At 41.2% G+C, this 25,020-nt stretch overlaps 1 long non-coding RNA gene across 1 annotated transcript; it reads left to right on the top strand.

The window, feature by feature from the left end:
• The first annotated feature begins 2,926 nt into the window (after window positions 1-2,926).
• Window positions 2,927-16,018, top strand: LOC117519786. Its single transcript, XR_004563423.1, has 3 exons — window positions 2,927-2,937; window positions 10,953-10,957; window positions 15,862-16,018. It is a non-coding gene; the product is annotated as an uncharacterized LOC117519786 (long non-coding RNA).
• The last annotated feature ends 9,002 nt before the right edge of the window (window positions 16,019-25,020 follow it).

The following is a 25,020-nucleotide window of genomic DNA, read 5'->3' as shown; positions in this document are numbered from 1 at the left end:
GGGGACAGGAGTCCGTGGGCTCATAAGACTGACATCAGGCATATCCAGAGGAGAAAATCGGTTCATAGTTCACACAGGCGAACATAATTTGGGTGTCACAACTGGGCACGGCGCCCCACGTGACTTCCGCCGAGCCCCACGTGACTTCCTCCACCCGACAACAGTCCGAAAACCATCCTCCCCGGCCGGCCCCTCTTTACTAATGCCAGTAGGTATAACAGCTGGGTCAACATCAACCATGCCCGTAACATCAATGTCCACAAGGCTAATAAACTGTACCAACCACCCTCTCTGCCAGCATCATATAAAAAATTTTAAAACACCAAAAAGACAGAATTTAACCCACTCCTAAAAAATAATAAAATACTAATAAAACAGTAAAATAAAACAATAAAATGAAATTCACAACAAATAATCAGCCAAGCTGAGCACAGCTAGCTCAGTTAGCTTAGCATGACTTAGCTTAGCTTGTCCTGAAACGTCCCGACTTTCCTGTAGAGACGACAACTGACGATGTAAATGGCAGCCTCTACCGCTGCAGCAGACCTGGCTGATAGGCTCCGGCGAAGTCACGGGTCCAGCTGGAAACGGTTGCTGAGTCACAGTTAGGCTATAAGCTTCCAGCAAATCACAGTCCCGGCTAGTGGCCTCCCAAAACGAGGCACACTCAGACCAGCAGACGTCAACTGAGCCACAAAGCCGATTCGCGACTCTCGGCGAGACAGGTCCAATCACCGGCACCAGACAAGTTGCAAAAACTGGCTGGCTGCCTCCAAAGTGCCACAAACGCTGAAAGCAAACAGCACTGCTGGCCACCCTGACGATCCACAAGCCTGAATGGTGCACCAACACAGTCACAGCCTAGTCAGCGGCTCTGCTCACGCCACCGCTGATCACTGTGCTCACGCCGCCGCTGATCGCTGAATCATGCCGCCGCTGATCACTGTGCTCACGCCACCGATGATCACTGTGCTCACGCCACCGATGATCACTGTGCTCACGCCACCGATGATCACTGTGCTCACGCTGCCGATGATTGCTGAATCATGCCACCGCTGATCACTGTGCTCACGCCGCCGCTGATCGCTGAATCATGCCGCCGCTGATCACTGTGCTCACGCCACCGCTGCTCACTGTGCTCACGCCGCCGCTGATCGCTGAATCATGCCACCGCTGATCGCTGAATCATGCCGCCGCTGATCACTGTGCTCACGCCGCCGCTGATCGCTGAATCATGCCGCCGCTGATCACTGTGCTCACGCCACCGCTGATCACTGTGCTCACGCTGCCACTGATCACTGTGCTCACGCCACCGCTGATAGCTGAATCATGCCGCCGCTGATCACTGTGCTCATGCCACCGCTGATCACTGTGCTCACGCCACCGCTGATCAGTGTGCTCACGCCACCGCTGATCAGTGTGCTCACGCTGCCACTGATCGCTGAATCATGCCGCCGCTGATCACTGTGCTCACGCCACCGCTGATCACTGTGCTCACGCCACCGCTGATCAGTGTGCTCACGCCACCGCTGCTCAGTGTGCTCACACTGCCACTGATCGCTGAATCATGCCGCCGCTGATCGCTGAATCATGCCGCCGCTAATCACTGTGCTCACGCCACCGCTGATCACTGTGCTCACGCTGCCACTGATCGCTGAATCATGCCGCCGCTGATCACTGTGCTCACGCTGCCACTGATCACTGTGCTCACGCCACCGCTGATCGCTGAATCATGCCGCCGCCGATCACTGTGCTCACGCCACCGCTGATCACTGTGCTCACGCTGCCACTGATCACTGTGCTCACGCCACCGCTGATAGCTGAATCATGCCGCCGCCGATCACTGTGCTCACGCCACCGCTGATCACTGTGCTCACACCACCGCTGATCAGTGTGCTCACGCCGCCACTGATCGCTGAATCATGCCGCCGCTGATCACTGTGCTCACGCCACCGCTGATCAGTGTGCTCACGCCACCGCTGATCAGTGTGCTCACGCCGCCAGATCGCTGAATCATGCCGCCGCTGATCGCTGAATCATGCCGCCGCTGATCACTGTGCTCACACCACCGCTGATCACTGTGCTCATGCTGCCGCTGATCACTGTGCTCACGCCACCGCTGATCACTGTGCTCACGCCACCGCTGATCACTGTGCTCACGTTGCCACTGATCGCTGAATCATGCCACCGCTGATCACTGTGCTCATGCTGCCGCTGATTGCTGAATCACGCCGCCGCTGATCACTGTGCTCACGCTGCCACTGATCGCTGAATCATGCCACCGCTGATCACTGTGCTCATGCTGCCGCTGATTGCTGAATCACGCCGCCGCTGATCACTGTGCTCACGCTGCCACTGATCGCTGAATCATGCCACCGCTGATCACTGTGCTCATGCTGCCGCTGATTGCTGAATCACGCCGCCGCTGATCACTGTGCTCACGCCACCGCTGATCACTGAATCACATCGCTGCTGATCGCTGAATCACGCCGCCGCTGATCGCTGAATCACGCCGCCGCTGAATCACCTGTCACTGCTTCTCTTGTCTGTCCATCCTTTACTTTCTTAGTTCTTAGTTCTTCCTTTACTTGTCTGTGCCCACTCAAACATCACATTCTAATGTCTTCCATGTGCAGATAATGGAGGCCACCATGCTTAATGGAACCTTCAAAGCAGTAGAAAAGTTGTTGTATCCTTCCCCAGATTTATGCCTCGAGACAATCCTGTCTCAGAGGTCCACAGACAAAACTTACTAAATAAAATCATGCACACACACACACACACACACACACTCACGCTTTTAATATAAAGATGATTTACTGCCCTCTGCTGGGATGGCGTCTAAGTCCAGAATATAGTGTGCAACGTGCATTATTCATTGTTGTTAGCTCATATCCATAGCTTCTCCAAAAATATTAGTCCTATCAATGTTACACAGTGGCAGTGTTCATCCTTGACCCAGCATACATAATCATAACCCACCCAGAAGCGAACATTGGCAAACATCAAACAAATGTTCATAGAATGTTTGTTTACTGTTCAGCAAGTTTGTGAACGTTCATGTAATGTTTGTGATGTTTGTCTAATGTTTGCATGGAGGCAAAAATTTGCAAACATCAACTGAATGTTCATAGAATGTTCATTTACTGTTCAGCAAGTTTGCGAACATTCATTTAATGTTTGTGATGTTTGTCTAATGTTTGCATGGAAGCAAACATTAGACAAACATGTAAGGAAACATTTGCAAAAATCAATCAAGTGTTCATAGAATGTATGCTTAATGTTCAACATTCACATAATGTTCATGTTGTATGTGTAAAGCTTGCCTCTAAATAAAAGTGTGTATGTATATATATATATATATATATATATATATATATATATATATATATATATATATATATATATATATATATATATATATATATATATATATATATATATATATATATATATATATATATATATATATAATTTCACATTATAGGAAAACATTAAATATCATTTACGGCATACAGAAAGTTAATGTTGGACTCCATTTAAATTATGTGTGCAAACATAGGTAGAATGAACAATAGGAAATAATTTAAGCACTCTACCATGGTAACCAAGAATTTGTCGACTTATGATTTATTCAGGCCTACTGAATATTCTGTATAATTTCAAGATTACTGTGATAAACTGACAGAGCTAACTCTGAAACATGTCTTGGTGCAACTTGCATAAACATGCACTCTGTTAATTGGAATATTAATTTTTGCAAAATAATTTACATCACTACAGACTGTGATTGTCAGCTACCAAAATATGTTTTTATGGAAACAGATTGCAATGGCAGCTTATTATCCAGAAGTCCCACAGACCTGAGTTACATACATTTTGCCAAATTTAAAAAAAAGCCTATCTTTAGCATTTTTGTAAATAAGGAAGAATACATTAAAGTTATTAAAAATTGATTTACAAAATAATGTTTTCAACATACATGAGCAGAAAACATTGACATTTAAATAAAACAGCTCACAGACAATATTTTTTACTGGTCACTTCACAACTTGCAGTTCAAAATCAAATCAAATCAAATCAATTTTATTTATATAGCGCCAAATCACAACAAACAGTTGCCCCAAGGCGCTTTATATTGTAAGGCAAGGCCATACAATAATTACAGAAAAACCCCAACGGTCAAAACGACCCCCTGTGAGCAAGCACTTGGCAACAGTGGGAAGGAAAAACTCAGGAGCATCATTGGAACCCCCCAGCAGTCTAAGTCTATAGCAGCATAACTAAGGGATGGTTCAGGGTCACCTGATCCAGCCCTAACTATAAGCTTTAGCAAACATGTCAAACACGTTTTTGAACAAACATGCTGAACATGAGATGAATATAAGTCACACATGTGACAGTGACAGAAATCAACTCGATTTCACATTTAGACCTCAGTGCTGCTTTTGATACTGTTGACCATAAAATTTTATTACAGAGATTAGAGCATGCCATAGGTATTAAAGGCACTGTGCTGCGGTGGTTTGAATCATATTTGTCTAATAGATTACAATTTGTTCATGTAAATGGGGAATCTTCTTCACAGACTAAAGTTAATTATGGAGTTCCACAAGGTTCTGTGCTAGGACCAATTTTATTCACTTTATACATGCTTCCCTTAGGCAGTATTATTAGACAGTATTGCTTAAATTTTCATTGTTACGCAGATGATACCCAGCTTTATCTATCCATGATTCCAGAGGACACACACCAATTAGCTAAACTGCAGGATTGTCTTACAGACATAAAGACATGGATGACCTCTAATTTCCTGCTTTTAAACTCAGATAAAACTGAAGTTATTGTACTTGGCCCCACAAATCTTAGAAACATGGTGTCTAACCAGATCCTTACTCTGGATGGCATTACCCTGACCTCTAGTAATACTGTGAGAAATCTTGGAGTCATTTTTGATCAGGATATGTCATTCAAAGCGCATATTAAACAAATATGTAGGACTGCTTTTTTGCATTTACGCAATATCTCTAAAATCAGAAAGGTCTTGTCTCAGAGTGATGCTGAAAAACTAATTCATGCATTTATTTCCTCTAGGCTGGACTATTGTAATTCATTATTATCAGGTTGTCCTAAAAGTTCCCTAAAAAGCCTTCAGTTAATTCAAAATGCTGCAGCTAGAGTACTGACGGGGACTAGAAGGAGAGAGCATATCTCACCCATATTGGCCTCTCTTCATTGGCTTCCTGTTAATTCTAGAATAGAATTTAAAATTCTTCTTCTTACTTATAAGGTTTTGAATAATCAGGTCCCATCTTATCTTAGGGACCTCGTAGTACCATATCACCCCAATAGAGCGCTTCGCTCTCAGACTGCAGGCTTACTTGTAGTTCCTATGGTTTGTAAGAGTAGAATGGGAGGCAGAGCCTTCAGCTTTCAGGCTCCTCTCCTGTGGAACCAGCTCCCAATTCAGATCAGGGAGACAGACACCCTCTCTACTTTTAAGATTAGGCTTAAAACTTTCCTTTTTGCTAAAGCTTATAGTTAGGGCTGGATCATGTGACTCTGAACCATCCCTTAGTTATGCTGCTATAGACGTAGACTGCTGGGGGGTTCACATGATGCACTGTTTCTTACTCTTTTTGCTCTATATGCACCACTCTGCATTTAATCATTAGTGATCGATCTCTGCTCCCCTCCACAGCATGTCTTTTTCCTGGTTCTCTCCCTCAGCCCCAACCAGTCCCAGCAGAAGACTGCCCCTCCCTGAGCCTGGTTCTGCTGGAGGTTTCTTCCTGTTAAAAGGGAGTTTTTCCTTCCCACTGTAGCCAAGTGCTTGCTCACAGGGGGTCGTTTTGACCGTTGGGGTTTTACATAATTATTGTATGGCCTTGCCTTACAATATAAAGCGCCTTGGGGCAACTGTTTGTTGTGATTTGGCGCTATATAAAAAATTGATTGATTGATTGATTGATTTCCAGAATGAACATTTGTCTAGGGTTTAGTGTTTCGCTCAGGCCTTATTTGAGGATGACTTCATGTCACAGTCGAACAGTGTTTGGTGGGAATTGTTACCACATAATTGTTACAACATATTTCTTGCTTTCTGATTCCTTTAATATCAGCTGCTTAATTCATGTTTGCAGTGAGGCATGATATTATAATTATCCAGGGTAAAACATGTACATTGTACACAATATAATTGTAACACCTGGATACAATCATTTCTGTATGTAAAATGCAACATACTCATTCTGGTAAAAATAAAAAAATAAATGAAAAAGTATCAGTGATCATCAATCAATCAATCAATCAATTTTTTTTTTATATAGCGCCAAATCACAACAAACAGTTGCCCCAAGACGCTTTATATTGTAAGGCAAGGCCATACAATAATTATGTAAAACCCCAACGGTCAAAACGACCCCCTGTGAGCAAGCACTTGGCGACAGTGGGAAGGAAAAACTCCCTATTAACAGGAAGAAACCTCCAGCAGAACCAGGCTCAGGGAGGGGCAGTCCTCTGACGGGACTGGTTGGGGCTGAGGGAGAGAACCAGGAAAAAGACATGCTGTGGAGGGGAGCAGAGATCAATCACTAATGATTAAATGCAGAGTGGTGCATACAGAGCAAAAAGAGAAAGAAACAGTGCATCATGGGAACCCCCCAGCAGTCTACGTCTATAGCAGCATAACTAAGGGATGGTTCAGGGTCACCTGATCCAGCCCTAACTATAAGCTTTAGCAAAAAGGAAAGTTTTAAGCCTAATCTTAAAAGTAGAGAGGGTGTCTGTCTCCCTGATCTGAATTGGGAGCTGGTTCCACAGGAGAGGAGCCTGAAAGCTGAAGGCTCTGCCTCCCATTCTACTCTTACAAACCCTAGGAACTAAAAGTAAGCCTGCAGTCTGAGAGCGAAGCGCTCTATTGGGGTGATATGGTACTACGAGGTCCCTAAGATAAGATGGGACCTGATTATTCAAAACCTTATAAGTAAGAAGAAGAATTTTAAATTCTATTCTAGAATTAACAGGAAGCCAATGAAGAGAGGCCAATATGGGTGAGATATGCTCTCTCCTTCTAGTCCCCGTCAGTATTCTAGCTGCAGCATTTTGAATTAACTGAAGGCTTTTTAGGGAACTTTTAGGACAACCTGATAATAATGAATTACAATAGTCCAGCCTAGAGGAAATAAAAGCATTAATTAGTTTTTCAGCATCACTCTGAGACAAGACCTTTCTAATTTTAGAGATATTATATAGACACCATGTTTCTAAGATTTGTGGGGCCAAGTACAATAACTTCAGTTTTATCTGAGTTTAAAAGCAGGAAATTAGAGGTCATCCATGTCTTTATGTCTGTAAGACAATCCTGCAGTTTAGCTAATTGGTGTGTGTCCTCTGGCTTCATGGATAGATAAAGCTGGGTATCATCTGCGTAACAATGACAATTTAAGCAATGCCGTCTAATAATACTGCCTAAGGGAAGCATGTATAAAGTGAATAAAATTGGTCCTAGCACAGAACCTTGTGGAACTCCATAATTAACTTTAGTCTGTGAAGAAGATTCCCCATTTACATGAACAAATTGTAATCTATTAGACAAATATGATTCAAACCACCGCAGCGCAGTGCCTTTAATACCTATGACATGCTCTAATCTCTGTAATAAAATTTTATGGTCAACAGTATCAAAAGCAGCACTGAGGTCTAACAGAACAAGCACAGAGATGAGTCCACTGTCCGAGGCCATAAGAAGATCATTTGTAACCTTCACTAATGCTGTTTCTGTACTATGATGAATTCTAAAACCTGACTGAAACTCTTCAAATAGACCATTCCTCTGCAGATGATCAGTTAGCTGTTTTACAGCTACCCTTTCAAGAATGTTTGAGAGAAAAGGAAGGTTGGAGATTGGCCTATAATTAGCTAAGATAGCTGGGTCAAGTGATGGCTTTTTAAGTAATGGTTTAATTACTGCCACCTTAAAAGCCTGTGGTACATAGCCAACTAACAAAGATAGATTGATCATATTTAAGATCGAAGCATTAAATAATGGTAGGGCTTCCTTGAGCAGCCTGGTAGGAATGGGGTCTAATAAACATGTGATGGTTTGGATGAAGTAACTAATGAAAATAACTCAGACAGGACAATCGGAGAGAAAGAGTCTAACCAAATACCGGCATCACTGAAAGCAGCCAAAGATAACGATACGTCTTTGGGATGGTTATGAGTAATTTTTTCTCTAATAGTTAAAATTTTGTTAGCAAAGAAAGTCATGAAGTCATTACTAGTTAAAGTTAAAGGAATACTCAGCTCAATAGAGCTCTGACTCTTTGTCAGCCTGGCTACAGTGCTGAAAAGAAACCTGGGGTTGTTCTTATTTTCTTCAATTAGTGATGAGTAGAAAGATGTCCTAGCTTTACGGAGGGCTTTTTTATAGAGCAACAGACTCTTTTTCCAGGCTAAGTGAAGATCTTCTAAATTAGTGAGACGCCATTTCCTCTCCAACTTACGGGTTATCTGCTTTAAGCTGCGAGTTTGTGAGTTATACCACGGAGTCAGGCACTTCTGATTTAAAGCTCTCTTTTTCAGAGGCGCTACAGCATCCAAAGTTGTCTTCAATGAGGATGTAAAACTATTGACGAGATACTCTATCTCACGTACAGAGTTTAGGTAGCTACTCTGCACTGTGTTGGTATATGGCATTAGAGAACATAAAGAAGGAATCATATCCTTAAACCTAGTTACAGCGCTTTCTGAAAGACTTCTAGTGTAATGAAACTTATTCCCCACTGCTGGGTAGTCCATCAGAGTAAATGTAAATGTTATTAAGAAATGATCAGACAGAAGGGAGTTTTCAGGGAATACTGTTAAGTCTTCAATTTCCATACCATAATTCAGAACAAGATCTAAGATATGATTCAAGTGGTGGGTGGACTCATTTACATTTTGAGCAAAGCCAATTGAGTCTAACAATAGATTAAATGCAGTGTTGAGGCTGTCATTCTCAGCATCTGTGTGGATGTTAAAATCGCCCACTATAATTATCTTATCTGAGCTAAGCACTAAGTCAGACAAAAGGTCTGAAAATTCACAGAGAAACTCACAGTAACGACCAGGTGGACGATAGATAATAACAAATAAAACTGTTTTTTGGGACTTCCAATTTGGATGGACAAGACTAAGAGTCAAGCTTTCAAATGAATTAAAGCTCTGTCTGGGTTTTTGATTAATTAATAAGCTGGAATGGAAGATTGCTGCTAATCCTCCGCCTCGGCCCGTGCTACGAGCATTCTGACAGTTAGTGTGACTCGGGGGTGTTGACTCATTTAAACTAACATATTCATCCTGCTGTAACCAGGTTTCTGTAAGGCAGAATAAATCAATATGTTGATCAATTATTATATCATTTACCAACAGGGACTTAGAAGAGAGAGACCTAATGTTTAATAGACCACATTTAACTGTTTTAGTCTGTGGTGCAGTTGAAGGTGCTATATTATTTTTTCTTTTTGAATTTTTATGCTTAAATAGATTTTTGCTGGTTATTGGTGGTCTGGGAGCAGGCACCGTCTCTACGGGGATGGGGTAATGAGGGGATGTCAGTGGGAGAGAAGCTGCAGAGAGGTGTGTAAGACTACAACTCTGCTTCCTGGTCCCAACCCTGGATAGTCACGGTTTGGAGGATTTAAGAAAATTGGCCAGATTTCTAGAAATGAGAGCTGCTCCATCCAAAGTGGGATGGATGCCGTCTCTCCTAACAAGACCAAGTTTTCCCCAGAAGCTTTGCCAATTATCTATGAAGCCCAATTCATTTTTTGGACACCACTCAGACAGTCAGCAATTCAAGGAGAACATGCGGCTAAACATGTCACTCCCGGTCCGATTGGGGAGGGGCCCAGAGAAAACTACAGAGTCCGACATTGTTTTTGCAAAGTTACACACCGATTCAATGTTAATTTTAGTGACCTCCGATTGGCGTAACCGGGTGTCATTACTGCCGACGTGAATTACAATCTTACCAAATTTACGCTTAGCCTTAGCCAGCAGTTTCAAATTTCCTTCAGTGTCGCCTGCTCTGGCCCCCGGAAGACAATTGACTATGGTTGCTGGTGTCGCTAACTTCACATTTCTCAAAACAGAGTCGCCAATAACCAGAGTTTGATCCTCGGCGGGTGTGACGTCGAGTGGGGAAAAACGGTTAGAAATGTGAACGGGTTGGTGGTGTACACGGGGCTTCTGTTTAGGACTATGCTTCCTCCTCACAGTCACCCAGTCCGCCTGCTTTCCCGGCTGCTCGGGATCTGCCAGAGGGGAACTAACAGCGGCTAAGCTACCTTGGTCCGCACCGACTACAGGGGCCTGGCTAGCTGTAGAATTTTCCACGGTGCGGAGCCGAGTCTCCAATTCGCCCAGCCTGGCCTCCAAAGCTATGAATAAGCTACACTTATTACAAGTACCGTTACTGCTAAAGGAGGCCGAGGAATAACTAAACATTTCACACCCAGAGCAGAAAAGTGCGGGAGAGACAGGAGAAGCCGCCATGCTAAATAGGCTAAGAGCTAGTAGTTGCGCTAAGCTAGCGGATTCCTAAAAACACGCAAAGTGAATAATGTGTAAATAATTTAGAGGTGATTCAGCAGAAGGAGTGCTTTAGTTAAGGCACGTGAAGATTACATAATAACAAATCGTTATCTAGATAACTAGATCAATCTAACTGTGCAGATTAAACAGCTAACAGATACAGAAAAACACCGCTGTGCTCCGGAACAGGAAGTGATACAATACCGCAGTGAGAGCCAACCACCAGTAGAGGCAAGCAAGAGCGTATGCTAGGATGGTTAGAAATCATTGTGCATAATTTCCTGTAATCACATTATACATTCATGTATTGCCAATTAAGTTAACAAATTTCTAACACAAGTGTTTGGTTCCTTCGTGGTTAAAGGTAAAGCCAGAGCAGGTTTATCAGCTCAGAGAAATGCTGTCTCACAAAACTACTGTAATAATTGGGTCCGAACGTCTGAAACACTATAGTGCTTAATTTTAAAACAGGTTTGACAGGTTTTCAAATGAATTCATTTTATTTAATGTAGTTTGTGTACATAGATCAATTTACTATTAAATTATTTTGTTAACAATATACTTGCTGCTTCACATTTGCTTGCAGTGCTGCTCACGAACCAGTTGGTGGCAGTAGTGCACCGAGTTGGGTTAAAACCTGCTGTTTAACAGAGCAGAAGAAGAAGACTTAGCTGAGTTACAGCACTCAACTCCGTTCTGTTTTAACAAATAAAAGTTTGTGTTCCACAAGTTAATTCGCCTGTTCAGTCTCTATACTGTGATTAAGAGACCCCTGAGAGCAGAAGAGGAGACTAACGCTGGACGCTCGTCGACTGGGATTCCTCACAAAGAAGCACCACATAGCTCCGTCAGTTAGCAGCTAGCTTCAAATGGCGGGGCCTTTGTGCCGTGATATCGACGCTGTGACTATCAAAAGAAGGTAACGGAACCTGATGTGAGCACAAATTCGTTTTAGCAAGAAATAACAAAACTTGCTTGAAGCTTGATTATACCAGTCATAGATTAATGGGAACCAAACCAACACATTTTTGACTAGCATGGAGCTAACATTAGCCACAGAGAGGCACAGGCCTAATTAATATTTTGACTAAAACATGACTAAAATATATACTCTTTTATTAGGTGTTGACACAATTGATGTTTAAGTAATGTCAGTGCCCAGAAAGAGACTTTATGAAGATAAGCTTGTGATAATATTTTTGGATTATTGCTTGTTTTCCCCCCAACAGCAACTACGCTGGCTGCCATAAGAGTTGTTGAATCAGTGAATCCTCCATCTGATCAGTGGGTTGAGTGGGATATAATTTGAAAATAGAGTAAAATCTGTCAATGAAGTTGTATATGCTAACTTTCCTTCCTTAAAGAAATAATTTACAGGCCATGTTACTCAATAAACATTTATTTATTGCTAATATAAAGTTTCAGAATTTCTTATATAAAAAATTCTCTGTCCCTGCACACATTTGCATAGTGTGTGTATACTGTCTATGCTACCATACACTTGAAACATAAGGACTTCTATGCTGTACTACTGACGTTTACCACCTTATCTGGGGTGGAAAAACTGACCTGTGCCAACAAAAAAAATAATTTTTGTAGATTCTTTTGGAATAGACCTGAGTAAGCACCAGAATGCATTTGAGATTTCACATTTTTCTGGGGGACAACCACCAGACCCCACCAGGGCCTTTTCAAGATCTTTCAAGTTTTTTTTTGTTTTTTTTTCCCCATAGCTCACTTTCATCACTCAGTTCATTCACAGATTTGTCCGTGCTCTTGATGAAAGGCATCAACAGCATTGGCTTAATCATTTGTGAAGCATAGGATTTAATAAAAAAGTGGGAACTTCTGTATTAAGGTTGTAACATGTGGATCTATATACATTTTGTGTTCCAGGAGAAGCAGAATGACATCATTCACAGTATCAAACAGCTGAATGACAAAGTTGATGCACTTCATCCTTGGACCATCCCTGAAAGTGTCGGTTCCCAGACATACCAGGAGAGAGAACAAAGTGGACGCTGCTGACACGAAGGTTGGCCAGCTAAACCAGAAGTGTGTGCTTGAGCCAATTACAAGCAGTGCCTGGAAGTAATGGAGCTTCCAGTAAAGTCACTCAAAGAAGTGAGTTAATGTGTTTTCTTTTTGTTAGATCCTCTTCACTTCAATAAAGTTTTGCTTTTTTTTTTTTTTTTACACAGTGTATTATAAACATGCTGTATTTATGGAAACTAGCAACTAAAGGGCCTTTCACATTGCATGCTTTATACGCATCAGGCAACAACTCCCACTGTGTTGTCAGTCACGTTGTGTCAATGCCTCCCTACGCCCTGACGCGATGCATGCAGCAGGGGGGCCGAGATTTTCACTGTTTTTTTTTTTTCCAGAGGAAAGATGAATGATCGCCATGTTGTATATGTGTCGATGAACCAAGAAATAGCTTTAATATAGCAATTTGATTTCACAATCAAATTAATTTTTGGGTTAAAAAAACATTTGCAAGGATTTTTCTTCAGAAAACTGCTGTGTATAAATGAGCAGTCCTGTGACATGTTTCTGTTTTGTAGAGATCAGTGGTTTCTGCCACGAGTCTTCCATGTTTGGACCCAACACGTTTCTACTGGACAGTGCGAAGCTTTGTCACCATTCAGAGCGCCAAAAGTTGGATTGGGTTGAACTTTGAACGTCATTCTGTTGACAAGCAGAAATGCGCACACTCCTGGCAGAAGCATCTGTTTAGCTCAGCTTTTGACGCGACACTTCTAACGCCTGTAAAAAGCTACATGTTTCATTGAAAATAATGCTTTTTAGACCGATTTGTGATGCCTCTGACACTTCCAAAGCATGCGGTGTGAAAGGCCCTTTACACAAATAGCGGTGCGTGGGTACAGAGGATTAATCATTTTTGTCTGATCTACTTTTACCTGTGTGGTATACCTCGCTGATAACTAACCTGAGAGAAATTCTGCAAGCAAATAAACAGCTTGTTAAAAATATAGGACCTGTCCAGTAAGCAGGTGAGTTGAATACCAGTTATGACCATGCCGCTCAAATTATACAGTATCTGAACAGAAAAGTATATATAATTGCTTATGACTAACAATGGAAATGTTCAACTTGCAGCTCAAGAGTGCTAATGACAGACTTGATGGGGAGGACAAGGGAACCAGGCACCAGAGGAATGCCCTAATCAATACCTTGACTGCATACACTCCTGGAATGGAACAACGGAAGAATACGGTAACAAGCATTGTCAGGGGCTGCTTGTACACTACGGCTCCTGTTTATCTTTGGCAGTGCTTCAGCAGTCAGGAACCGTCAAAGGCAGCCATGCCAGGGACGTGCCACAAATTTACAGAGTTGTTATGGAGGCTGCAATAAATATCACATCAATCATCATTTCTACAATTGTGCCATAATCTGAAGATGTCCTATCCAAGCAGAAGAAGTATAGACGGGACCATCCTGAACTTCTTCCTGACCCAGATTACAAGTTTGAGAAACTAACAATCTTGCAAATCTGTCTTTTTTGGGGGGGCAGCCAGTCACAGTAGAGAGGCACCGTGACGTCTGGGCTCTCTCTGGCTGCTAATGCAACATGGCAGAATCTGCTCCAAAACAGATTTATTTCCGTGTAAATCTAACATGTCTATCATATATTATGTAAAGCTACTGAAAAACACTTCGAAAACAGAAAACACTGTTTTCACAACCTGATAACACAAGACATCTCGCAGACATCAGTGTGCACACATCCTGCAGTCGATGGTAACTTCCACATTTTTCAGAAGCTCATGCATGTGCACACGCATGATCTCGTTTGGATGCCTTTAAAATGTCATTGAGTTTATCCTACAACACCAATATAAACATACAGAGGCAAATATATTAGTGATACACAGATAACACAATAAAGGGCATATATATATATATATATATATATATATATATATATATATATATATATATATATATATATATATATATATATATATATATATATATATATATATATATATATATATATATATATATAAAATACAGCTTGCACTAGGATACCAATTAAGTAATTATTAAGAAGACAATCCTCATACGCCTGAGGGTATTTTAGCATTGTGTTTATATTTCATAATATCAAAGCTTATGAGCAGATTAGCAGCAGCATTTAATTTGCCTTGTACATGGAATATTTTTGATAAAATTTAATTTTACTTCCGGAGAAACGTTTTCTCTGGTGATCAGACATTAATTTAAATTAATAATTTTTTGTTATTTTTGTATTTTTTTTTTATCATATGAATTTCCTCAGGAAATTTATTGATTGTAATGTTTGTGTTAAACTGTTCAATTTTGCTTTAGAAATTGTGTTCAGTTATATTGTTGTATCTGACTGTCATACTTCTATGTGATAAAAACTTAGTTTTGTCATGTGAATTTTCTCAGGAAATTTATTGATTGTAATGTGTTTGTGTTAAACTGTTCAGTTTCGCTCTTAAAAATGTGTGTTCAGCAAGATGCATTGTCGTATCTGACTGTCATACTGAGTCTTCAAATCTGTAATTAAAAACTTTATATTAATATTTTTTCATAGGAATTTTCTCAGGGAATTTATTGAGAGTGTTTGTTTTAAAACTGTCCACAGTTTTGCTCTTAAATATCATAAAGTATTATTAACTGTATGTAGATGTAAGCTGAATTTATTTTTGCTCCTAAAATGTGTAGTTGGTTGTAGATCAATAGATGAATGTTTCTTAAGTTTCATTATTATTTCTCGAAGATTTATTCTTTTGTCTGAACATCTTTTGGAGTAGTGTCGGTGGTATGCCATGTAAGAAATCTTTTGTAAAGTTGAAAATTTTTCATTTTATGTGCTTTTTTTTATTTTTGAGCATGATGTTTAATTCTATGAAGATGAATTCCATCATTAAATCTGTAAAAGTTTCTGCATTATTGATTTTATATGTGAATTCCATAAATACAATGCAAGTTACTATTTGAATAAAACCTGTTGAATTTTAAAACATTTATAAAGTTTGTTTTACGTCATTTTTAGTTCTCAAGAGGAAAAAATCACAAAAGAATTGTAGATATATTGAGCAGGAACATTGCATGAACATCATATGAACAAAGAATGAGGACAGGTAATGTTAGCATTCGAACATTCTACAAATATTCATTTAATGTTCGGGTTCAACTGTTCACATGATGTTTGTGAACATTTGTATAATGTTCATTGAACAAGCAGGTGCTTACAAGCAGGTGCTTCTAATTTCTGATGTGAAGAAAGGGAGACAGTGGTGGAAGACATCAAACACAATATACTTTTCACCCATGGTACTGGCAACATGACAATTAACTCACTCATGGTAACAGCAACATGAGACTTAACTAAGCTGATTAAACCAATTGAACGACAAAAACACAAAAAGTCAATAACACTAACAACACTGTTAAACTAACATGAATCACAATAACATTTAAAACCTCAAAACCCCAAACTCCATTTTCCAAATGTCCATTGTTTACTGGTTAGTAAAAATTGTTAATTTCTCCAAAAATGTTAGTTATATCAACTTTCCATTTTCACAGTGTCCATCCTTGACCCAAAATACATAAGCACCAAACGCCAAATGTCAGGTCTCCCCAGTTTTGGTGTGATCAATGTCATATGCACATGCACGTACACACACACACACACACAGAGGCCACTTGGCTGTTATAATATAGATGAGCTCAAGATATCCCAGCTCCTTTCGGAGGAACTGTGGACGAGTCGTGGCCAGTCACGCTCATATATTCCAGTTCTGTCTGAAGCTGGCTGTGTGCAGTGATGGAGAGAAAGAAGTGTTTGATGCCCTCAAAGAGGTTTTTCAACAACACAATGCTCAAGAGCCACAGTGAGTGTGAGAGCAGGTCAGATGTTCTGTAAATGTCACCAGCTTCATGTGGAAAAGTGGCTTCAAAAACCTAAGCAGGACTACCAGGGAATGTGATTCTCCCAAATGTAAATTGCTGAGCCATTTGACAGGGAGACAGAGTAATCAATGATCACATGAAAATTCAGTGTGGTATATCTTATATATTATATTCCAATTCTAAGGTGGAACTATGCCAGTATACAAAGGTATATCTAAATATCTAAAAAGGAAGAGTAAAATAGGAGAGTAGAAAAGAGTAAAGTAGAGCCACTTAGGTGCCTGGTCTTGAGAACCAGGGATGACCAACAGTGGGACCTGCAAACCACAAAGGAAGATCTTTCATTCTGTGGCCTTTTACTCTATCGACACATCGTAACACTCACTGGAACCCCAACAATGAAGAAAAACAAAGAGCTGCACTTCATTAATGGAGGAAAAAATACAAAAGGAAAGGAAGAGGAAGACGATGGGGAGGAGGAGGGTGAGTGGAAAAATCCATGTGGGCTGCAGTGGGGAGTGTGGTACGTGTGGACCATGATAATGAACGGGCATTTATCACCATTAGCGCTGTGATGGACACACGCACAACTGTCCCTCCCCATGGAGGAGACACTATGAGGCTCTGAGTGAGGTGAGGAGGCAAAAGGGATGAGCAGGAGGGAAGGAGACGGCCAGCGTGACGGGAAAAGCAACATTATACACCAGGGGTAGGCAACCTGTTCCAGAAAGAGCCATGAGGGTGCAGGTTTTCTTTGCAGCCACTGACTCCACCAGGTGATTTCACTGATTAACTGATTCCATCTGCTCAAAGTGATATTAATCAGTAAAATCACCTGGTGGAGTCAGTGGCTGCAAAGAAAACCTGCACCCTCATGGCTCTTTCTGGAACAGGTTGCCCACCCCTGTTATACACACTGCTGCTCGTCACTCCTCTGAACAATAATTACCTTTCAATAATCAAAGAGGCCCATCAGGAGAGAGCCTGCAGACCTGGCACACGAGGACCATCACGTTCCCCCTGCAGCCGTCTCTCTTACACACACACACACACACACACACACACACACACACACACACACACACACTCAGAGAGGATGAAAAAAGTTATTTCTTTAAATATGCAGCGCGGTGCCAAAGAGCACTCAGGAGGGATGAAGGGCTACTCAGTCAGTCGAGTTACAAACCAAGAAAGAGGAGGAGGAGCCGAATGTTCACAGGCTAAAAATCACTGCTGGTCCAGACAGAATGTTAATGAAGCTGCAGCCCAGCTGACAGACACAGATGCTGCTGAAACATACCTGATGTAGCTGTTCAGATGGTGACAGAACAGGAAGAGATGGTGCACGTCTCCTGCAGGATCACCACCCAGGAGCCCCGCCGGTGCCAAAAACTGCGTGCATATGCCAAGTCAGACGTGGGTGAGCTCTGCCTGACTTAGAATGTTCTCAGTCCACAGTCCCATAGTCGTGTTTTTTGTATGAATATTTAATGTTTGCAGTTCATCAGCCCTGCATTAAGAGCCTTTCACACTGACGGTGGAACCATGGCACGCATCACACCAAAACTCATTATTTTCAATGACAGGCTTCATGCAAACACTGCATTGTGGCACAATGTGTAAATCTGAGTTTGAGCGCAATTCTGGTGTGATCGTGCGCCGCTGCTTGACATCAGACTCACCGCGATCAAAGATCAACTTAATCCAACCTTCACCACTGCACGCTGTGGCATAGCACTGGGCGTCCAACAGAAACAAGGCATCAGGCCAAAACATGGAAGACAACAGACAACCAATCTGCTTGTTTCTACAGGGAGACGTTCCATGGACTTGTCCACTGCTGGGCTTTGAAATCTGTTGCCAGTACAGCTGAGAGTAAAGATAGTTCCAGTGGTCCTCTCCTCTGGCATCTCCAACTTTGCTAACTATGTTAGAACCACAAACTGGGGACATGCTTGTTGGAAATGAAGCGGTGTTTCTGAGGCTGTCTGCTACTCAGTACCTTTTCATGTTTTAGATAGTTACTGTCGTTTTAATTAGGTCTAGTTGCCAGTACAAACCCAACAAGAGCAATGCTTTTGTTATCACTGAAGTTTTCAAGTTTGATTAACCCTTCAACACACTGTGTGAAATAAAAATACTTTTTAATTCAAATTTTCTTCTTGACTATTAAATCAATCCTGGTTTTTGTAATGTAGCAGGGCTCTTGCTTGACCACAGATTCTGGCTGCCAGTTTTCAATGAAACACACTGTTGTCCAGTTATAGGCTGGCAGGGCGCACACCTGTGTGATACTGACACGCTACTGAAATTGTGCAAAAATGTCCTTTGACCTCTCGTCGTATCTGTGCTATAATTAGGATCTCATGCTGAAGACAGATCAAGTTAAGTTTGATGAGAAATACCAAAATTCAAGGGACAGACCTTGTTAATTCTCTAGTTATGATTTAAACTTTGCTGATAAATGGTAAATGGACTGTATTTATATAGCACTTTTCCGTCTGCATCAGACGCTCAAAGCGCTTTACAATTATGCCTCACATTCACCCCGATGTCAGGGTGCTGCCATACAAGGCGCTCCCTACACACCAGGAGCAATAGGGGATTAAAGGCCTTGCCCAAGGGCCCTTAGTGATTTTCCAGTCAGGCGGGGATTTAAACCCATGATCATCTGGACTCAAGCCCAACACCTTAACCACTAGACCATCACCTCCCCTAAAGTGATGGTTTCATTTCATTTCCCCTGATAAGTTTGTAAGGACATTTCTCACATGGCCAACTTTGAACTGTGTAAAATCCAGGTGCAATGCAATGCTGCGCCCTGTGACTCGAGAGAAGGAGCTGCGACACCGAGCGAATGTCATGCAAAATCAAGCAAATTTCCTGACAACTGCTGCTCACACACTGTCACAGCCCAGTGGGACAGGACCCTGAGAGAGACCGGGATGAGGAGTATAACCTGCATTGTGAGGGAGTGCCAGCTTCAACATTTTGGCCATGTGGCACTTTTCCCTGTGCATGAACAAGTGTGCAGGTGCTTGAGTGTTGACAACCCCAGGTACGGGAAAAGGACACGTGGACAGCCACTTTTCACCTGGCTGCTGCAAATTGATGGTTAATTTACAAATGTGTGGAGGCTGGGTTGTCTGCCTGGGTGGTTGCTTTCCAGAACCCAAGGCAGTTCTGTGGTTTTGTGGATGTGAAGTGTCGCACCAGTTCATACTTCCAGGTTTGACATATTATATGACTTGGAGGACAAGGACAACTGACATAAAAAAATGAGTCTGCTGAGTGAAAAGAGGTGATCACACTGTGCACGGCGTCTCTGCTTTGCACTCCAGCTTTCAAATTGTTCATAACTTGTTTCTGTGTGGTCGTAACGTAACGCATTTCATTTTTAAAGTCAAGATCAGCATTAAATGTGGTGCTGTCAAGTTTCTTTAGTGCAAACAAACTATTGTACAATACAATAAAGGTTAAATGCCTCGGAAGAAAATAATGACCCCACCTCACACCTGAACAATCAATATGAGTGGAGCTGCTGTCAGAGTGTCAGATCCTCACGGTTTGAGCCAAGCACAGACTGGAGTCGCTGTGTAATTCAAACTCATCTACATTCCTGCAACATCCCCCGCTTATGAAGTCAAGCCAACAATCTTCACAATTCTTTCTTTGCAATATCTGTCTCACAAAGCTTTAATAACATTTGGAGATATACGCTGGCCCAGAAGAGGGCGGAGCACTGAGGCAATACATACTTTTGCAATTGGAACTGAAATGTATTATTCACAGCCTTTGCTATAGATTTTAAGATATTGCACTTTATCTTAATATCAGCTTGCCTCAACTTCATTACTTTGCTGCTGCGGACGTGATTTCTTCTGACATCTTCTATGAGAACACTTGTGCTTAAGCGTGAGCTCTTCTGCACAAGATTGCATTTCTTTTTCATGCAGAGTCTCGATGGTGCGCCTCGTCCTCAGAGTTTAGACGTCTCATTGTGCATACACTCAAAGCATATGAAACACGTGCTTTCATCGGTGTGGACGGAACAATGACACGCAAAATGGCTTGACACTGAATCAATTATTTAGCACACACAGACATGACAGACATAGCTGTGGAGTGAGTGAACCCTATTTTACAAGCACGGGTACTGTGATCGTTTGATTAAAGCTCGTTTGGAAAGAGCTTGTGAGTGGGTGTGGGAAATTGACTCGTGCTATTATGCCAAAGGTAATGCTGTCTGCCTTTCCTTTGCCTAATCCCTGCCCCCACTTCAATACTGTTATGCAGAACCACTGTGGGAATAACTTAATGCGTCTGGAAGTTCATGTCTTTTCAAAGTATTCCACTTTCAGTTTCAGCCATTACAAATGTACACAAAAGATCCTCTTCAAAAAAAAAAAAAAAAGGGTTTCCTGCCTGAAGGTGCTCTGAGCCACATGAATGTGGGAAAATGAAAGAAGTAGCTTGTAGCAGCAATGTTACACCACAGCTTTGCTGTGATTGTCTGTGTTGAAGAAAGTTTCCATTTTTACAAAAAAAAAAACAAGGATGATGTAGGCATGGCTAAAGGATAACAATCTTGAACTAGGACTGCAAGCAGTCATATACGGGCCCTCGTTCCGCGCGACCGCCTACTCAGGCCAGCGCGTCCCCTTGTGACCTGTTGTGAGCATGTGTGTCGAGGGGCAACCACTCATCACACAGTTCAAATTTCAAGCAAATCACACAATGCATGAAGGAGTAATGACATGTTGATGGTTCATCCAGTAGGGGGCGCTCAGAACACAAATAGAGGGGTCAGGTGTGTACAGGGCAGACAATAATCACACAGTTCAAGTTTCAAGCAAATGAGTCAATGCACGAAGGAGTTATGAGAAGTTGATGGTTCATCCACTAGGGGGCGCTCAGTACACAAACAGAGGGGCAAGGTGTGTTAAGGGGCCAACTGTCATCACACGTGAAGTTTCAAGTCAATCAAGCAAAGCATGAAGGAGTTATCATGACTTGATGTTCCATGAAGAAGGGTCAAAATGGCAGCGCCATAGCAGCCACACCCTTCGACATAGAGAAAAGCTTTCAATAATTTTTAATCAGTATCATCTCTGGATGATCTGAAAGAAATTTGAAGTGCATTGGCCTAGGAGGAGTTCGTTCAAATACAACGTGTGGAAATCATGCCAAAATGACAAGAAAATTCAAAATGGCCGACCTCCTGTTTGGAGTAGACCCATGGTGCAAGAGACTTTTTTGTACGTCTATGCAAGTCACACGTGTACCAATTTTCATGTCCCTACTCAAAAAAAAGCCCTATGGGGAGGGTTTTTGAAGTTTCAAGGGGGCACTATTGAGACATTTTGCCCCACCCATGGGCGACGCCCCATGAATTGTAAGAGGTTGCCGTGCTTGACCTGTGTATAAATTTATATATATATATATATATATATATATATATATATATGATAAAAAGCTGTCAAAAGGAAGAACGTAATTTCATGGCGAAGTATTGATATTTGGCACGCCGCCACACGGATGCCATTACTCGTAACTTCACGGCGATCATCGCCTACGTTCACCAACTTGTTCTGCATGTTTTAGATGTAGAATGAAGTTGATGGGGTCAACTACGTGACATCAGGACCTGTTAAAGTAAAAATAGGACATTTCCTGTTATCACTGGGGGGCGTTATGGCATAGGTGGGAAGTTAATGTATGCAGATGTTCAAAGCGGAGCCCTCATCATGTCCAGCAAGTTTGAAGGATCTACGATGAAGTATGTGGGCGTGACAGCTGTTCGAAGTGAAACGGCGTGCTCTGAAAAAGTTTGACCAAAAATTTTGATCAACATTGGGTCATGATGATCTGGACCAAATTTGAAGACGATTGGATGAAATCCCTAGGACGAGTTCGTTCACATTTAAGTAGTGGAAATGGCCAAAAATGGCAAAAATTACCTTAAAATCGAAACTTAAAATCAAAATGGCCAACGTCCTGTCAACATTTCACCATGACGGTAACAGACTTTTTTGTGTGTCCTAGCATGGTAAATATGTGTACCGAATTTCGTGAGACTACTACAAAAAACCCCAATGCAGAGGGGCTTTTGAACATTTCTAGGGGGCGCTATTTAGCCATTTTGCTGCGACCATGTATGAGAACCCTAAAATATCAAATTTCGGATCCGGCCAGACGACTTTGCAAAGTTTGGTGAGTTTTTGAGCATGGGAAAGGGCCGAAATTTGGATTTCAAAGGTGAGAATAATAATAATAAATAATAATAATAATAATAATAAACAGCGCAATTACAATAGAGTCCTCACAGGACTTTTTCCTACTCGGGCCCTAATGAATAACAACAGGGTTCTGTTCAGCTCTGAATTACTGTGATCCTCCAGAGACTACATCTTTGCTAAAATGGTAAATGGACTGCATTTACATAGTGCTTTTCCATCTGAATCAGAATCCCAAAGTGCTTTACATTGATGCCTCACATGCACCTATAACCACACAGACACACACACACACACACCATTGTCAGAGTGCTGTCATGGAAGGGGCTCTGTTCGACACTGGGAGACACTGTGGGATTCAGGGCCTTGCCCAATTGCCCTCAGTAATTTTCTCGTCTGACAGGGATTTCCAGGATATTATGGTTTCAAGCCCACCACATGGCCACTAGATCATCACCTCCCCTTGTGGGATGGTGATGGTCTGATGACTGCAATGAAGCAGGTCAATGCCGGCACCTGAGTGCAAGGACCAAGAAGGTTGAGAGTAGGGTTGAGCCGGATACTCGTTTCAGATGAGTATCCGGTACGGATAAAGCATTTTTGATGACAATGTGCATGGTTGCAGTAAAACTCATCAATGTCTGATCTCTCTGTTTGTGCTTGGCTTGACTCTACCTCACATTGCTCTCTCAGTACTACAGAGAACAACCTCTCTCTCTCTCTCCCTCTCACACAGTCACACACAGACACAGACACACACCTTAATCAATATTGCTTAACTTTGTGTGGAAAAAAATGCCAAGAATGTTAGGTAGTAAAAATAAATAATTGTAAAAAAAAATAAAATAAATACAAAAAAAATCATACACTGAAGAATATTCATGTTCTGAGTTTATAAAAAACTTGTTGTGATCAAAAATATTGATTTAAATCTCAGTTTTGAGGCTGTTCTGTTGTGGGCTGCCTGCTCCGTTCCTGATGCTGCTTCTCTCTCTCTCCTCTGCACAGGTGGCGCGCCTCAAGCTGATCGACACACCTGATCCACATATCATCAGCACCTGTATATGAACCCCGGCTCTTCACGCCATCTTCGCCAGAATCTCAGCTAATCTTCCACAGTAAGTTTGGCCTCTATTTTCCAAAAGGAATATTTTTGACTTTTTGGTGTTTCCACACACCTTCTGCACTCTAAAAAAGAATATAATGGTTCAGCTTAATTCAATTAAGGTAACAATTTGCATTGATCGTTTTATGAAATTCCAACTAAAATCTTTCAGTAAATCCAACAAGAATTTTAATTTTAGAAAAAGTTATTTAACTTAAACTTAAATTTAATAAAATGGTTAATGTTAAATTAAGGTGAACCAACATAAACTTAATAAAATGGTTAATGTTAAATTAAGGTGAACCAACTTAAATTTAATAAAATGGTTAATCATAAATTAAGTTGTCAATTTAGTTAATTGAAGCTATTCTAGCTCATTTGTTTAGCATTTATCAATTAATTCAATTAATTTTCCCCTCAATTTCATATTAATACCACTGATTTTATAAACATTAATACAATTCAGTCAGTTTAATGGTCAAACTTGTTTATTATCAAAAAAAAAGAAAAAGCCAACTTGTCCAACTGTTTGCCATCAAATAAACGTGGAAGATCTATAAATGCACAGCAAACAAGAGTTTGTGAAGCACACACACACACACACAAATTCAAATTGAGATTTGGATGACTGCTCTCCTGAACTAAATTAAATGACTCACTCTCTGCATATTAAAGAACAAGTAAACATAACAGTCATGCAAAAAGGAATGCATAAAAGAATGTTGCTGGTGTTTGGAAAAAATACATCATGGCAATACTTGTTCTCAGTGAAGAATATTGAACACATAAATTCCAAAAAAAGAACACAGCTAAAATTGATGCAGTTTTTTTCTTAATCCTTTTGGTAGTAAGTTTTTGCTGAAATGGCTTCAGAGACGTGTTGATTCGGCTTTGATGCTTCCTAGATTGTAGTTTGTGCTTGTTGTAAAACTATAATGCATTGTAGTTACATACTGTTTAGTCTTTTCTACAGTGAGGCAAGAGTATTTATTCAGTCACCAATTGTGCAAGTTGTCCCACTTAAAAAGATGAGAAAGACCTGTAATTTTCATCGTAGGTTCTCAACTATGAGATACACGAGGGGGAAAATAAAATATACAGAAAATCACATTGTCTGATTTTTAAAGAATTTATTTGTAAATTATGCTGAAAATAAGCATTTGGTGCATAAAAGAAAGTTATGGA

This window comes from Thalassophryne amazonica, chromosome 11, assembly GCF_902500255.1.
Source record: "Thalassophryne amazonica chromosome 11, fThaAma1.1, whole genome shotgun sequence".
In the NCBI taxonomy this organism is placed as follows: Eukaryota; Metazoa; Chordata; class Actinopteri; order Batrachoidiformes; family Batrachoididae; genus Thalassophryne; species Thalassophryne amazonica.
The sequence above is the reverse complement of the archived record's forward strand: the minus strand, read 5'-3'. Positions and strand labels throughout refer to the sequence as shown.